The sequence below is a fragment of the Caretta caretta genome, chromosome 2, assembly GCF_965140235.1.
Source record: "Caretta caretta isolate rCarCar2 chromosome 2, rCarCar1.hap1, whole genome shotgun sequence".
Lineage (NCBI taxonomy): Eukaryota > Metazoa > Chordata > Testudines > Cheloniidae > Caretta > Caretta caretta.
The window spans coordinates 235,087,500-235,104,221 of record NC_134207.1 but is presented as its reverse complement, the minus strand read 5'-3'; the positions used below and the strand labels follow the sequence as shown (position 1 = coordinate 235,104,221).

The following is a 16,722-nucleotide window of genomic DNA, read 5'->3' as shown; positions in this document are numbered from 1 at the left end:
AATTTCAAATTCTAAAGAATCAGGTCTCATGGTACTGATAAACACATACAAATTATATCTAACATAATAGAAGGACTCTTGAATGCTCAAGAATAAGAAACGGCTAGGAGACTGAAAGCAAAGAATAGGATGAAATGGCCAATTTTCATTATGGCAAAAGGTTCGCAGTGGGGTCCTTCAAGGTTCTGTACTAGGTCCCATATGGTTTAATATCTTTATTAATTATCTGGAAATGGTGAATAGGAAAGCAAAATTTGCAAGTGACAAAGTTATTGTGAAAAGAAAAGGAGTACTTGTGGCACCTTAGAGACTAACTAATTTATTTGAGCATAAGCTTTCGTGAGCTACAGCTCACTTCATCGGATGCATTCAGTGGAAAATACAGTGAGGAGATTTATATACACACAGAACATGAAAAGAACATGAAAAAATGGGTGTTTACAGTGTGCATGATAAACACCCATTTTTTCATGTTCTGTGTGTATATAAATCTCCTCACTGTATTTTCCACTGAATGCATCCGATGAAGTGAGCTGTAGCTCACGAAAGCTTATGCTCAAATAAATTGGTTAGTCTCTAAGGTGCCACAAGTACTCCTTTTCTTTTTGCGAATACAGGTAACACGGCTGCTACTCTGAAAGTTATTGTGCTTAGTTATGATCAGAGAGGACTCCGAGGAACTTCAGAGACACCTAACCAACCTAAGTGAATGGGCAACAAAATTGCAAAAGAAATTCAGCATAGATAAAAGCAAAGTTATGAACATCTAAGAGAAATATTTAAATTACTTATGGACCTTACAGGGTTCTAAATTAACTGTTTCAAGTCAAGAAAGGAAAAAACGGTTGCTTACTTTCTCATAACTGTTGTTCTTCGAGATGTGTTGTTCACATCCATTCCACATTAGGTGTGCGCGCAGCATGCACGAGCCTCAGAAACTTTTTCCCTTAGTGGTTTCCGTCGGGCCGGCAGGCCCCCTGAGTGACTCCACTGCGCCCCGCATATATACCCCCACCGGCCTGACCCCCTCCAGTTCCTTCTTGCCGGCGACTCCGACAGAGAGGTAGGAGGTGGAATGGATGTGAACAACACATCTCGAAGAACAACAGTTACGAGAAAGTAAGTAACCGTTTTTTTGTCTTCAAGTGCTTGTTCATGTCCATTCCACTTTAGGTGAATTACAAGCTTACCTCAGGAGGAGGGTAGGAGTCATGGAACAACTGCTCAGAGGACCGCTCTGCCAACTGCCACATACATCCTCTCTGGCCTGATGGTTGACCGCATAGTGGGTCGTGAAGGTGTGCACAGAGGACCAGGTGGCTGCTCTGGAGATCTCCTGGATCGGGACGTGTGCCAGGAACGCCGTGGAAGTCACCTGCGCCCTGGTTGAGTGGGCCGTGACCGCCGGGGCCGGAACACCTGCAAGCTCATAGCACGCCCAGATGCACCTTCTAATCCAAGACGAAATCCGCTGCGCCGACACTGGGAGGCCTTTTAACCTCTCGGCCACAGCCACAAACAGTTGCGTGGATTTGCGAAAGAGCTCGGTGCACTCCAAATAGAACGCCAGCGCTCCACGCCCATCCAAGGTCCATATAGGGTTTCGGGAAGAACACCGGCAGACAAATGTCCTGGCCCAGATGGAATTGGGATACCACCTTAGGGAGGAACTTGGGGTGCGGCCAGAGCTGCACCTTGTCCTTGTGAAATATGTGTATGGTGGCTCAGAGGTGAGGGCCCTCAGTTCGGACACCCTTCTGGCCGAGGTAATGGCAATCAGAAACACCACCTTCCAGGAAAGGCGGAGGAGAGAACAGGTAGCGAGGTGCTCGAAAGGGGGTCCTATGAGTTTAGAAAGGACCAGGTTAAGGTTCCATGGAGGGACTGGGGGGCGGGAGTATGGGAACACCCTCTCCAACCCTTTAAGGAACCGCCCCACCATGGGGTGGGAAAACACCGAGCCCCCCGAGAACCCCGGATGGAAGGCGGAGATGGCCGTCAGGTGCACTCTGAGTGAGGACGGGGCTAGCTCTTGCTGCTTGAGGTGCAGGAGGTACTCCAGAATGGCCTGCACCGGGGCCTGGCCTGGCCGCACCTGTCGGGGTTCACACCAACACGAGAACCTTTTCCACCTGGCCATTTAGGCCACCCTGGTAGAGGGCTTTCTACTGCCAAGCAGAATCTGCTGCACAGGAAGGGAGCACTGGCTCTCCAGGGCATTTAGCCACAGAGCCTCCACGCTGTCAGGTGCAGTGACTGCAGGTCGGGGTGGAGAAGCCGCCCGCCATCCTGTGTAATGAGGTCCCGGTGTAGGGGCAGGACTACTGGGGCGTCCACCGACAGCTCTAGGAGCGATGTGTACCAGTGTTGGCGGGCCCAGGCTGGGGTGATGAGGATCACCACCGCCCTGTCCCTGAGCACCTTGAGCAGGACCTTGTGCACCAAGGGGAACGGGGAGAAGGCATACATCAAGCCCCCTCTCCATGAGATCGCAAATGTATCCACGAGTGAGCCCGGGCTGTGGCCCTGGAACAAGCAGAATGGCGGGCACTGGGCATTTGCCCTGGTGACAAACAGATCTACCTGGGGAAACCCCCACCTGCGGAAGAGTGAAAGCATGACATCCGCCCTGAGTGTCCACTTGTGCATGTGGTACGACCTGCTGAGGGAGTCTGCCAGCTCGTTCCGCACCCCCGGGAGATAGGACGCCTCGAGGTGAATCGCATGGGCTATGCAAAGGTCCCAGAGGAGGAGAGCCTCGCGACAGAGTGGCAAGGAACGAGCTCCACCCTGCTTGTTTATATAAAACATGGCAGTAGTGTTGTCTGTCAAAACTGTCATGCTGTGACCACTCAGAGTAGCGTGAAAGGTCTGGCAGGCGAGACGAACCGCCCTGAGCTCCTTCACGTTGATATGGACCGACCGCTCTGCTTCGGACCACAACCCCTGCGTCATGAGGTCCCACAGGTGAGCCCCCCATCCATGGTCTGACACGTCCGTCACCAGCGTCAGGTCCGGAAGTGGGGCGGCAAAGGGGATGCCTTCGCAAATGACAGACTGGGACTGCCACCACAGCAGGGAGTCCAGCACATCCCTTGGGGCTGTCACTACCAAGTCCAGGGGGTCCCTGCCTGGGCGGTACACCCGAGTGAGCCATGCCTGCAGAGTCCTGAGTCTCAGTCTGGCATGCCTGACCACGTGCGTGCATGCTGCCATGTGGCCCAGCAGCCGCAGGCAGCACCTGGCCGTTGTTGTTAGAAACTGGCACAGGGAGGCCACTGCTTGCTGGTTAGCCCGGAATCAGGATACCGGAAGGCTTGCCCTGGCCTGCACCATGTCCAGGACCGCCCCTATGAATTCCACTCTCTGCGTGGGTATGAGCGTGGACTTGGGGATGTTGACCAGGAGCCCCAGCTCGCGGAACAATTTCAGGTCCACCTGCACATGGCCCCACATCTCCACCTCGGATCAGCCCGCCAAGAGCCAGTCATCGAGGTACGGGTACACCCGGATTCTCTGTAAGAAGGCCGCCACCACTGCCATGCACTTCGTGAACACCCTTGGGGCCGCAGCTAGACCAAACAGGAGAACCACAAACTGATAATGTTCTCGGCCCATGGTGAAGCGTAGGAACCACCGATATGCTTGGAAAATGGTGATATGAAAGGACGCGTCCTTCATGTCGAGGGCGACATACCAGTCCCCTGGATCCAGGGAAGGGATGATGGTGCCCAGAGAGACCATTTGGAACTGGGCCTTGACCAGGAATTTGTTGAGCCCACGCAGGTCTAGGATTGGGAGAAGGCCCCCTTTGGCCTTGGGAATAAGGAAGTACTGGGAGTAGAACCCTTTTCCCCTTAGGCCATGAGGCACTGCCTCTACCGCCCCCGCCCATAGCAGAGAGCGGACTTCCTCCTCTAGGAGATGCTCATGAGAGGGGTCCCTGAAGAGGGACGGGGAAGGGGGGGGGGAGGGAGGCGAACTGCAGCAAGTACCCGTTCCGCACCATGCGTAAGACCCAACGGTCCGAAGTAATGGTAGACCACGCACGGGAGAAACGGGACAGGCAGTTCAGGAAACAAAGGGATGGATCCGGTGACTGGTCTGGTACGCTGTCCTCAAGCGCACCTTCAAAAGCCTGGCTTAGTGCCCTGCTGGGGTTTGTGCTGGCCTTGGTTCTGGCCTGGCGCATTGTTATTATTTTTGTTGCGCCGTCGCCTGTTATCCCTGCCTCGCCTACGGTAAGGCTTATGCCTTTGGTGAGGCTGGTACTGGCGTTGAGGGGGAGGCTGTGGCTTAAAGGGCTTCCTCTGTGTCACCGGGGTGTGTATACCCAGCAACTTGAGCGTAGCCCGCGAGTCCTTGAGGCTATGCAGCCTCGCGTCTGTCTGATCCAAGAAGAGCCTGGACCCTTCAAAGGGGAGGTCCTGGAGCATATTCTGGACCTTGGGGGCAGGCCTGACTCCTGGAGCCACGCTGAGCACCCCATGACCACTCCAGACACGATTGTTCTGGCCGCCGTGTCTGCCGAATCCAGGGAGGCCTGGAGAGAGGTCTTGGCTACTGCCTTTCCCTCATCCACCAGGGCCGTGAACTCCTGTAGGGAACCTTGCGCGAGGTTGTCCTTAAAACTTCCCCACTGCCGCCCAGGAGTTGAAATTGTGCCTGTTGAGGATGGTCTGCTGGGTAGCAATCCTCAACTGAAGGCCCCCAGATGAGTACACCTTTCTACCAAAAAGGTCCAGGCGTTTCGCCTCCTTGGTCTTAGGGGCCAGGGCCTGCTGTCCATGGCGCTCCCTTTCGTTCACCGCCGAAACCACTAGGGAGCATGGACTCAGGTGGCAGAATAGGAACTCATAGCCCTTAGATGGAACAAAGTATTTATGCTCCACTCCTTTAGCTGTTGGCGTGCTGGAGGCCGGGGTCTGCCATATAGCCTTATAGTTAGGCTGAATGGTCTTAATGAGCAGGAGCACTATTCTGGATGGCCCTTCAGGGCTCAAAATGTCCACCATGGGGTCCTCCTGCTCAACCATCTCCTCGGCCTGCAACCCCAAATTTTGGGCAACTCTGCGCAGCACTTCCTTGTGGGCTCTATGGTCTATTGGCGGATGGCCGGATACCTCTGTACCTGCCATCGCCTCATTGGGGGAAGACGAGGAGGTTAGCTGCTGCTCGACCCCCTCTGGTTGGTTCTCCTGCTCCCCATCTCCCGTGGCGGGGGCAGGAGTCCATGGGACAGCACTGGGCTCGGTGCCAGACTCTCCGGTCTAAGCTGGGGGGATGCTCGAGGCCTGGATACTGTTGCCTCCGGCACCGTCTGGCGTCGGTGCAGGGACCAGGAGCGCTGCACCGAGTAACTTCCCCTGGACGGAGCCCCTTGGCACTCCTGATAGGCCCAGGGGGCCCAGAAGGGCCAATGGCCTGGCAGCCCCCATTGAGGTTGCCAGCTCCCCTGAGGGTCCCTGCTGTCTGGGCCCCGGTGCGGGTAGCTATAGCAGCCGGAGCCGGCACCAGACTGCGGCGACACCGATTGTGAAGACCATGGCAGTGCCAACAATCTGCGCTGGCAGGAGAATGAGCGGCTCCTGGCTGAGCAGGACTGGGAGTGGTACCGGAACCCCTGGGACCGGGACCGGTGCCGGCATTCCCTGGACCGGGACCGTCTGTGGTAGACCTCTGGTGAGGGCTGTCTCAACTCCTCCCGGTGCCGGTCTCTGGGAGGTGCCAGAAAGCAGTGTGCCCTTCCTAGTGCTTCTTCATGTCGACCCGCTGCCGGTGCCGCAACCTCCTTCTGGGCCGCTGGCAAGTGCGAGTCTGCGGAGTCAGAGCTCGACCGGGACCAACTCCAGGAGCGGTGCCGGGATGGTGTCTTTGAGCGGCACACCATTGCTGGCTTACCCCTCGACGGCACCCGAGGCATGGGTGCCGGAGGGTTCTCCCCATACAGAAGGGGGCTCACCGCCAACAGCTCGATGAGGTCCTTTGTAGTCTCAAAGGTGCCAGGCGCAGAAGGCTGATCCGTTATGCCCTCAAGCCCATCGTCCGCACTGAGCTCACTTAGGTCTGGGCTCGGTGGGGCTTGTGCCGCCAGGACCGCCTGTGTCAGCACCGGTACCGTGGCCTTCCCACTCTTGTCGGTGCTCGGTGCCTTGGAAGGCGCCAGCCTCCTGTGCGGGGAACGACCGCGCCTTCCTTTAGGCTGCGCCGGGGGCCGCACCGGGGAGGACGATCGGTGCCGGGGCCTAGCCTGGCACTCTGGGGCTGACAGTTTATGGTACTTCACTGGTGCCAGGTCTCCCGACGGCTCCGGGGCACTACGCACCGAGGAAACCTGAGCCGGCGTCGGGCACTCTGGGCCCGGCAGCTGCAATGCGGCCTCCATCAACAGTTGCTTTAGGCAAAAGTCTCTTTCTTTCCTTGTCCTTGGCTTGAATGCCTTGCAAATCCTACACCCTTCTCTGTCCCCCAGGCAACGTAGACACAAGTCATGGGGGTCACTAACTGGCATAGGTTTGCAGCACATAGCGCAAGCCTTGAAGCCGTGGGCCTGCGGCATGCCCCACGGAGAGAGGTTGTTCCAATGCCGCCGCGGACGGAAAGAAGGAACTGGAGGGGGTCGGGCCAGCAGGGGTATATATGCGGGCCACAGTGGCACCACTTGGGGAGCCCGCCGGGAGCCACGAAGGGAAAAAGTTTCCGACACTTGTACATGCAGCGCGTGCACACCTAATGTGGAATGGAAGTGAACAAGCACTCGAAGAAGAACCTGGCTTACTGTAAACAGCTCAATACAGACTTCTGCTCAATGTACAGTTACAGTCTTAAAGACTAACAAGATGTTAGGATGCATAAAAGATACGATAGAGAATACTACAGAAACTAATATTATGCGCTTATATAAATCAGTGGTGCGGCCTCATCAGGAATAGTGTGTGCAGTACTGGTCACCCAATCTCCACAAGGATATTGCAGAGCTAGAGGGGTTTCTGAAAAGAGCAACAAGAATGATCAACGGTGGGAAAAATGCTCGTATGAAGAGAGATTGAAAAGACTGGGACAGTTTACTTTAGAAAAGAGATGCATAAGAGGGGACAAGATAGAAGTATATAAAATAATGAGTGATATAGAGAAGATAGATCAAGAACTTCTATTCTCCCTGTCTAATAGCACATGAACAAGGGGACAGTCAAATTAAAATGTGAGAAATTCAAAACTATTAAAGGGAATACTTTTACACTCAGCATGTAATAATACTATGGAACTTGCTGCCATAGGAAGTTGTTGAGGTGAAGAACTGAACAAGATTCAAAAAGGGATTGGACATTTATATGTGAACCAAGAAAATCCAGAGTTGTCATAATGAATAATGATACATTTTTGGAAGGGATATTAAACTTTATGGCTTCGGGGTTTAAGCCAGTTTCTAACTATGAGCAGGCCTGGCTCCAAGCACTAGCTTTCCAAGCAGATGCTTGGGGCGACATTCAGAATGGGGCGGCAGTCCGTGTCCCACGGCGGCAATTCGGGGGCGGCGGCAATTTGGCGGAGACTGCTTGGGGCGGCAAAATTGGTAGAGCCACCCCTGACTATGAGAGATCATGATAACAACTAATGTGGGGGAGATTAATCCATCTGCCTATTCTGGTGTTCTCATGGCTTCCTCTGAAGCACCTGGTACTAGCCACTGTCACATACAGAACACTGGGCTAAATGGATCTTGGATTGGATCCAATATGGCAATTCCTGTGTTCAAGAATTCTTTAAAAGATTGTTTAAAACAAACCCCCAAACCTTGAAGACTCAGTGGCAGTACATCAGCCAAGCAGTGAAAACCTTTCAAACTACAGTTAACTAATGTGTGTTTGCTCAGTGATTACTAGGAGAATAGGTTTTTGGTGACTGAATGGGGTCCCTCAGGTCTTTCAGGAGGGAGACCACACAAAATGCAGAGGTATGGAAGGTACTTGCCCAATGGTGCAAACAAACGGTATCACTACCTCCCCTCAAAGAGCACCCACATCAAAGCACAATGCCCTTGTTTGTTTGGTGTGCTAAGATGCAAAAACTCACTTCATTTCCAATTCTGTATTGGTGCAATCAGTCAAGCCATGCTCTTAAATCTGAGAGAGTAAATGCTAGAACACACAGTACTGGAGAGGCTACGATTGCCCCAGTGGCTGATGAATGCAATGTTTAACAGTAGTGTTGTTTCAGCTAGCCTATTCATGAGAAGAGAAAGGAAACTGAAAATGCTCTTTCATATGAGATTTGCTTGAGTTGTTTACTTTCGCTATCCTAAACACAGCTCTGAAAAGGTTTTTTACATCACAGGGATTAGGGTAAAATTGAGCTTGCTGCTCCGGGGAGTCCAACTCAACCTGCCTTTGTTTAGAAAAACAAATGAAAAATGTTGTTATACAATAATAGTCAGAAGATGTGTGAGGTATGTTTACTTTGCTAATGACTGACACGAATACATGTCCCACTCCCATGTGATCATATGAGAAGAGCATTAACAAAAACGTCCCCAGTGTAAGGCTAATGGGACTACTCGTGTGCAAGTTACGCACATGCATAAGTGTTTGCAGGATCAGAATCAAAGATACAGACAATGGTACTAATCAGTACCATTACCTTTACCTTTACTTTACCTTTTTCTATATAGTCAACTTTCCACCTACTAGCTCAAAAAGGTTTTGTATCCCATTCATTTCAATTTAATTTAAAGGGGGTTCCCTATTTTCCCCCATATATGCCTGTATTAAAAGCTGTACAGTGTTGGCTGCCATGTTCTAGATCAGTGGTTCTCAACCTTTTTCCATTTGCAGACCCCTACAAATCACTTGTCTGAATATACAGTTGAATTCTGTTCAGACAGTTTTCAGCCTAAGACTTTCGCAGACCCCTTAGACGGGGTCCACAGAACACAGGTTGTGAACGGCTGTTCTAGATAGGTAAAGAACAAGAGTTTGGTTTTTTTAAAGGTTCATTGCAAATGCAAAACATAAAACAGCCTCCTTTTAAATAGCTGAGGCTGATAGTTGAACAGGTAGCTCATAGTGAAGTTGAATGCTTCTAGCATAAAAAGTCCTTCCTGTTATAGCTCTTTTTATTCTTTTCAGGGCTACTTCTTGTTTCACATACAAACCTAAAGAGAAATTGAACTGTTTTTCAGTATGATTTATTTTGAGGGGAAATAGCTTTATTCATACTTTTTCCTGCTTTAAAAAAAGGAACAGTTACTTTATCACTTTCAACTGATAAATATAAATGAAGAAACCACATGATGTAAATATTATGCAGCAGAAGCTATTTCTACATCAGTTAAACTCCACTTATACCATTCATGCTTTTATTGCTAATAGTTTAACATGTTATAGAGCAGTGTACATTTGCTCACTACTTCAGTCTCTTACTTTTACAGTATGAGTGAAATTAAAACACTTTCCACTCGTGCATCATATTCAACATTTTAACCCATCAATACACAGTAAATCCACTTCATGACACGAAGAAAATAATGCTTTGTTCATATTAATGATTTATACATATAGGACAAAGGCAGATGTGCAGAAGCAGCATGGATTCCATCTTTTCTCCTGAAAAGAGTGGAAGCTCCCTCCACAAGTTTGTGGCTCTGTGAGTTCATAGGGTCATGCAGAGGCCAGAGGGGGTAGGACTGACTGATCTCTGCATTATCCCATTTAGTGTGTGGAAATGTACTGTGCAACATAATGCTGCTCCTCTCAGAAATATGAGAGTGGAAACAACCTCGATGCTTTGGAAAGTGCTCCACCCACATCTCAAGGTGGTGTTAGAAGGTAGGCATTGGTGGAGATCTCATGACAGCCCAGCCTCTAATGTCTACACTGCTTTGTAGACCCAGGTCTGTGGAACCCAGGATTATGGACTGGGTATTTACTAGCCTGCACTTAAGCATCCACATTACACTGTAAACCTGGGCTTACAATTGCTGGACCCAGATCTCACAGATGTGCTAACATGTCCATACTGCACTACACAGACCTTCTAACTTGAGCCTGTGACCTGAGCTGCAGCCACACTGCAAAATGACAGGCATTGGTCTCAATTCACAGTGGGACTCAGGCTCTCGCCCCCCCTCCCCTTGCCTTGCAGAGTTCTAGGACTCGGGTCCTGAGTGCTTGCTGACCCAAGTCAGACTGATGTGTGTGTGGACAGAAGGGGGACTTAGTCTAAAATCTGAGTCAGACCCCAGGCTTAGTGTGCAGTGTAGATATACCCTAAGAGGGATCAAACTGTCAGACTTCCTTACCACAGTATGTACTCCATGCTGGGCAAGCCTGAAAAGACCAAAACTGTGCAACTATAACTAAGATATAAATTAGTAGGCTTTTTTTGGTTAAACAAAAAATAATAATCCGCTAAATCAAAATCTGTCAGACAAGAAAAAAATGCTAGAAAATGCAGCAGTTATATACACCCCAATTAAAAACATTTATTCTTAACACACAATATTTACGTTATAATCAAATGCTGCTTTTCTACATATCAGTTCAGACCCAAAAATCTACTTACATAGCATGAGCAGCACTGAATCATTTTTTCCCCATACCCTTTCCACATCATCAACCAGCATCGGTGTAACTAATGCAAATATGCTAGTTCATTTGACACATAGTTCAATTAAAAAAAAAAAGGAGTACTTGTGGCACCTTAGAGACTAACCAATTTATTTGAGCATAAGCTTTTGCGAGCTACAGCTCACTTCATCGGATGCATACTGTGGAAAGTGTAGAAGATCTTTTTATACACACAAAGCATGAAAAAATACCTCCCCCCACCCCACTCTCCTGCTGGTAATAGCTTATCTAAAGTGATCACTCTCCTTACAATGTGTATGATAATCAAGGTGGGCCATTTCCAGCACAAATCCAGGGTTTAACAAGAACGTCTGGGGGGGGGAGGGGTAGGAAAAAACAAGGGGAAATAGGTTATCTTGCATAATGACTTAGCCACTCCCAGTCTCTATTCAAGCCTAAATTAATTGTATTTAATTTGCAAATGAATTCCAATTCAATTCCAGTTTCTTGCTGGAGTCTGGATTTGAAATTTTTTGTTGTAATATTGCAACTTTCATGTCTGTAATCGCGTGACCAGAGAGATTGAAGTGTTCTCCGACTGGTTTATGAATGTTATAATTCTTGACATCTGATTTGTGTCCATTTATTCTTTTACGTAGAGACTGTCCAGTTTGACCAATGTACATGGCAGAGGGGCATTGCTGGCACATGATGGCATATATCACATTGGTGGATGTGCAGGTGAACTAGCCTCTGATAGTGTGGCTGATGTTATTAGGCACATTATTATATTATTATTACGTTATTATTACATACCACACAACAGAACCACTAACCCAGGGACCTATCCTTGCAACAAAGCCCGTTGCCAACTGTGCCCACATATCTATTTAGGGGACACCATCACAGGGCCTAATAACATCAGCCACAAGGTGCCACAAGTACTCCTTTTCTTTTTGCGAATACAGACTAACACGGCTGTTACTCTGAAACCTATTGTTCAATAGTACATATTTTAATATTAAAAACTAACACCAGAGGTTAAAAAATGTGTATCCCCTTAATAACTATTTCTAAAGATTTTACTGAATGAAAAACAAAACAGCTGTGTAATGAACTAATGTATATATGTATACATGCAGTTAAAGATACCTCTTCACTTTTTACTCCTCTCAGACTCATCCCTACTTACTTTGGTAATCAATATTTGTTAACAGCAAGTTTATTTTAACTTGCATGATCAAGTAATGCAGAACGTCAAACGTTCTTATACACTGGTTTTTCAGCTGGAATTAGATAAAGTGTTTAAAACATTGTGCAGCCTGCTCATTTGCTAAATCCTACTGAGGGTTTACATTGAACTGATCAAGTTTCTAGCCTGAGTTTACATTTCACAGGTGTTTTTAGACTGAACCTATGATCTTTCTGGTTTCAAATATCTATGCTTGGACACTAATTACTCAAACCGCACCCTTCCCTACCTTTTAGCTAATCTTGTAGATGTAAGGCTGCTTCGAGTAATTTTATTACAGCAGTGTCAATGAGGGAACCTTTCCCTGATTATAATTGTTTACTTGGTGTAACTTGCTGATTGATGTAAACGCAACAGCAGTTACAGCTAAGCACAAAGAGATTTTTTTTCTTTCTTAAAACAAACATTGAAAATCCAACACCCTGGTTTTATCCCCAAAACCACAGAGATAAAGTAGAGTTTACTTGTGCTGTTGGATTTCCGCCCCAAACACTGTTGTCTACTTCCTACCAGATCTGCGTTTATCCAAGACAAGCCTTTTTTTAAAAATCACTCTCACAAATTATGTTGCAATTATCAGTGCATATATTTATAAAAAGTATTTCATTGACTGATTCTATAATCTACTAAAATAAATGCTTCTGCATTCTGCAGATCTGAAATGCTGGAATAAATGTAGTTATAATTTTAATGTCTTGTTTTAGCAGTTAAAGGAGACACATCTGGCAATGATCTACAAATAAATACAGTGTCTCCGTTCTTGGTTTCTCCTCCAAAACACTACCTAGAACATTTTTGCAGCATTATTCATGTAATCAGCATAATGCATTACATTGCCTTTCAAATTATTCAGAATTCTCACTTCATTCAAAAAAGAGCTTGTTTTAAGAAAAGAAAAGAAAAGAAAAGAAAAGAAAAGAAAAGAAAAGAAAAAAGAAAATAAAAGATGCCATGCCAGAAAGCTCAGTTTATTGATTCAGATCTGCTGCCAAGAGGAACAATGCAGTAAAGCAGACTTCGGCATTTCAAAAATGTTTTTACAATAAGTGCAAAGGGAAAAAAAAGAGTTATATTTACCTAAACCTAGAATTCCACAGGTGAGGCAGGAGATAAGTTATGGAATCCTTTTCCTTTAGTCCCAAAAGTTTTAGTTTAGAATGAATTCTGTTGTAATCCTTTACGGTTGTCAGGTAAAATGCCCTCCATGTCTCTGCCGTGTTTTCTTTTGCCCTTTTGCAGCAAAACTCAGTCATTTGCATAAAACCTACGTCTAGCCTATAAGAGTTTTTGAACAACTACATGTTAAATTAGCTGTCCTGACATGCTCTTGCAAGCATGACATCATAAATCTCCATAGTTACCTTAACCCCACCTGCCTGCATGCTGCCAAAGTTACCTGTCAGGTTCAGACCTACCACTTTGCTTCAACTGTACATTTTTTTAAAAGAAGCAACCCCATTTTGTAGTTATTCTGAATTTCACACCAACAGGGTTTTTTTAAAAATTAATAGAAATCTAACTTCATTTGCAAATGGATTAAATCATTCTTCAGAAAACACTAATTGAAATGCTAGGCATTGCTATCTGCCCCTCCCTGACTAACAATGTACGTGATTAGTTAAAGAAAAATCCTACAGTGCCACATGTGTCTCAGATTGTACTCTAAAGTTACACGAAAAACTCAGCTTTTGAAAAGCTTCAACTGATATGGCTTCTACAGGTTCATTTTCTTTCTCTCTCTTTAAAAAACTTTTTACTGGTATAACTTGTAAAACAGGTTCACCTCAGGGATTTTTTTCCCTCCTCCCCTTTGAAAGAAGTTTAGCATTTTTAACCTTTTAACTGCAAATACTTTTTCATCCTCAGAGCCATTGTCCTTGTTTATATACTTTTTCCTGGCCCCTACTAACCACAGTCACTCCCCCCAAAGCAGGCAGCAACGTAACTCAATGGGCTCATATAGAGAGTGAGTACTCCAGTGTCATATGTTTGGCACCGCACTCTCGTTGGAGGATAAACACATGTCACTCCAGAGCTGGAGAAGGTCCGGTCCGGTCCTCTCCTTTCCAACCTTGTTGTGGACCTTTTTAGTCCCTCACTCTTATGAGCATGTAATATGGTCTCGACAAAGGCATGATACATGTAGGTATTGAAGAAGTTTCCACTTCACCTCTTTGCTCTGGTTAATATACATAAATCCTGAGCTGCAACAAATCCTGGCTACTGTACTATTCTTGAGACTATTAATAAAAGTAGTATCTAGCTCTTACATGGCTAACCATGCAAACAATTAGAATGAGACCACTCACTATTATTTGTTATTTCTATTACAGCAGAGCCCAGAGGCCCTTGTGCTAGGCACTGTACAAACAAAGACAGGCAGCCCGTCTTGGTGAGCTTTCTGTTTCAAGACAAGACACAACAAATGGGATGATAAGAGAGAGAGGAATACACAGTTACAAAGACTATGTGCATAGCTGGGAGTTTTCAAGTAATTAAAAATTATAAGATACAATTATAATGATAATTATACAATGACAAATTATAATGAACAATAGATCAGCAACCCCTCTAGCTTTTTACTTAGCCATTTTCAGGTGGTATTTTCCTGTAGACATTATGGAAGAATTTACAAAAGCAGAGCAGTGGCTTTAAAAACTGCTTCAGAGAGGGCTTTCTATGCATAAAGCCAGCATGGACGAAAGCATTAAGACACTGTGGAAAAAGCAGATGATCAGCCAAGGCTGGTATCATTCGCAAAGTCGAGGGAACAACATGACACGATCATCAAAACTCATTTTCACCTCTAATGTTTCACCATAAACTAGAGGCCAAATTCTCTATTGTACACATCGCCTGGCTGCAGTGAAGAGCGAGAGAGAAGGCCCAGAAGAGAGCCAATTAAAGCCTCTTGATTATCTGACCAGTTTTATGTTGGTCATCACCCTGGTAGAGATTAGAGCAAACTAGGAGCTGCTCCAAACTCTGCCATCTGATAATGGTCCCCAACAGATCACCTACCGACTGGGAATATCTGGAGTGTAATATAGCCTAACCATATCACTTTGAGATTGGGGTTGCCAGGAACCTGGTGGTATAGTATCTGGCTAAGACTGTAAGGGACTCCCCACACACATTGGAGTGCAACAGGAGTCAAGTTGGATCATGTAAACGTTCAAAGTCTGCATAGGTGTAATAACCCATGTTGGTATTTTGTATATATAATCTATGTGTGTGTATATAGTACTTAGCTCTTATATAGCATGTGTGCACATATGTGTATGTACCTTGTAAACACACATGGTACACACACACTGAATTTTTTAAAATTATAATATATACACACATATATAAAGACAAAATTGCATTACAACCTTCACTATGGAGCTGCTAACATATTCCCATTACATGCCCGCGTGCATACACAAACAAATGGTAAGGAATAACAATTAGCTCTGAATTGTGTGTCTGAGATTATAACAGACTGTTCTGACACATTTCTATTAAAAAGGCGCTTACTACCAAATAGATACTTATTTTTGCATGTTTTAATGTGGTTCTTTGTTTGGTTTATGGATGTTTAAAAAAACGAATGACGAATGGATGAGATCCCCATTCCTGAAAGCACCCAATAAATGTGGCCTGATCCTTTGATAGTAATTTCAAGATAATTTTGTTTTAAAGTTTACCCTCATTACAGATAGTACGTATGTCTAATCATCAAAAAAATAGAATCAGGCTATATTCACATAGATTTCATTCCCCAATAAATTATCAGATATGACACATTTTAAACAAACAGTGAGAATGGTTACTGCATTCCTTCTGAAACGTGTGGGCTTCAGAGAGAGATCAAGTTACAAATTGTGTAGGGTGTCCTGCTGTGTAGGCTGTTCAAACCTAGGTTTGCAGTGTCTGCACCACTGGAACTAAATATTTACATGACTCAAAAGATCTTATCTTCGGTCTCCCCCTCCCCCTTTATTTAATTTGTATGCTATCTTTATCTAACACCCAGCACATTCCACACAACCATGAAAGTTCATGAAAGAGATAAAAAGTATCATCACTGAAAAAAATCCAAGACTTTCAAAGGAAGGAAGAGGCCTGTATAAAAATAGGGCATAAATCATACCAGTTAATGCTGAGGACATAGATAAATCTGAGCTCATTTTCTTTTCTTTTACCCACAATTTTATTTTGAAGCACTGGAAGACTATGATCCTAGATTCCTTGGAATAGATGGGGGAGGGGGGAAGGATCAGAGAGAGAGAGAGAGAGAGAGAGGAGGCCTCAATTTTCAACACAATGTGCTGACCTAAGGGAAAACCTCCAAAATGGTAGGACTTTGAAAATGTTGAGCAAGAATCTCAGATACATTAACACCCTAAGCTAATAAAGAAGAGGTGGCTTATATAATAAGTACCTTCCTCATCACAGGCATACAATATGAGGGGCCTTTGAGGAAGAAGTATTCACAGATGTGAAATAAGAAATGTCTCTATATAAAACACGGACAAGCATATGAATCCATGGGAAGTCGAATCACAAGGACTACAAATATGCTGCTAAATTACTTTGATTTTTACTCTTGATTTGCTGGTAGCTAGTGCTGGAAAACCTACAAGCACTAAGAAAAAAACCTTTAAAAAAGGTGGCCTCCCATCATTTGTCAGATTGAGCACATTGGACACAATAAGAAAAGGAGTACTTGTGCACCTTATGCTCAGATAAATTGGTTAGTCTCTAAGGTGCCACAAGTACTCCTTTTCTTTTTGCGAATGCAGACTAACACGGCTGTTACTCTGAAATTGGACACAATGTTTTTTTCCCCACTGAACAGTACCCTTTCTCCAGGTTTGCCAGCTTCTGAATTTTTCAGCTTACTTGGCATTTAACTACTTG

The 16,722-nt window shown here is 45.9% G+C and overlaps 1 protein-coding gene across 17 annotated transcripts in view; it reads right to left on the bottom strand.

Annotated features, from left to right (window-relative positions):
• The window catches only part of KIAA1217 (KIAA1217 ortholog), a 531,293-nt gene that overhangs the window by 226,419 nt on the left and 288,152 nt on the right, over positions 1-16,722 (bottom strand). For 3 of the 17 annotated variants that reach the window (XM_048837876.2, XM_075125923.1, XM_048837877.2), the window contains exon 1: positions 12,895-13,048. The exons of the other annotated variants lie outside the window; for them this stretch is intronic. The gene's annotated coding sequence lies outside the window, so the exon portion shown is untranslated. Of the gene's footprint in view, positions 1-12,894; positions 13,049-16,722 lie in introns of those variants that run through there. 17 annotated transcript variants of the gene reach the window in all.